A 1439-nucleotide genomic window follows, 5' to 3' on the forward strand; every position below is an offset into this window, starting at 1 on the left:
AATGGTTGCTGCGGGGAGAAGCGCAGGCAGACTGGTGAGAGGAATTGTACACCTCTGGCAGCAACGAGCAGGTCAACGTCTACATCTACATGGTTACTCTGCAATTCAAACTTAAGTGCCTGGCAGAGGATTCATCGGACCATTTTCATACTACTTCTCTACCATTCCACTCTCGAATCGCGCGTGGGGGAAAGGAACATCTAAATCTTTGCGTTGGGAGCTCTGATTTTTCTTATTTTATTATGATGATCATTTCTCCCTACGTGGGTTGGCGCCAACAAAATATTTTCGCATTCGGAAGAGAAGGTTGCTGATTGAAATTTCGTAAATAGATCTCGCCGCAAAGAAAACCGCCTTGTTTCAGTGACTGCCACCCCATCTCGCGTATCATATGAGTGACTCTCTCACGCCTACTGCGCGACAACACGAAACGAGCTACCCTTCTTTGCACTTTTTCGATGTCAGTTGTGAACGTAACAATATACTTAAATGACCTTGTGGACGACATCGGACGTTCACTGAGGCTTTTTGCGGATGATGTTGTGGTATATCGAGACGTTGTAACATTGGAAAATTGTACTGAAATGCAAGAGGATCTGCAGCGAATTGGCGCTTGGTGCAGGGAATGGCAATTGAATCTCAATGTAGACAAGTGTAATGTGCTACGAATACATAGAGAGATAGATCCCTTATCATTTAGCTACAATATAGCAGGTGAGCAACTGGGAGCAGTTAACTCCATAAATTATCTGGGAGTAGGCATTAGGAGTGATTTAAAATGGAATGATCATATAAAGTTGATCGTTGGTGAAGCAGATGCCAGTTTGAGATTCATTGGAAGAATCCTAAGGAAATGCAAGCCGAAAACAAAGGAAGTAGGTTACAGTACGCTTGTTCGCCCACTGCTTGAATACTGCTCAGCAGTGTGGGATCCGTACCAGATAGGGTTGATAGAAGAGAAAGAGAAGATCCAACGGAGAGCAGCGCGCTTCGTTACAGGATCATTTAGTAATCGCGAAAGCGTTACGGAGATGATAGATAAACTCTGCAGGAGAGACGCTTAGTAGCTCGGCACGGGCTTTTGTTGAAGTTTCGAGAACATACCTTCACCGAGGAGTCAAGCAGTATATTGCTCCCGCCTACGTATATCTCGCGAAGAGACCATGAGGATAAAATCAGGGAGATTAGAGCCCACACAGAAGCATACCGACAATCCTTCTTTCCACGAACAATACGAGACTGGAGTAGAAGGGAGAACCGATAGAGGTACTCTAGGTACCCTCCACCACACACCGTCAGGTGGCTTGCGGAGTATGGATGTAGATGTAGATGTAGAACATGACCTCATAATAAAGATAAAAACTGTTTTGTTTTTACGGTTATCACGAAGTAACAGGCTGTGGTGTAAAATAAATGACACTTTCCTCTCTCCGCCTGTC

Source organism: Schistocerca cancellata, chromosome 6 (genome assembly GCF_023864275.1).
Source record: "Schistocerca cancellata isolate TAMUIC-IGC-003103 chromosome 6, iqSchCanc2.1, whole genome shotgun sequence".
Lineage (NCBI taxonomy): Eukaryota > Metazoa > Arthropoda > Insecta > Orthoptera > Acrididae > Schistocerca > Schistocerca cancellata.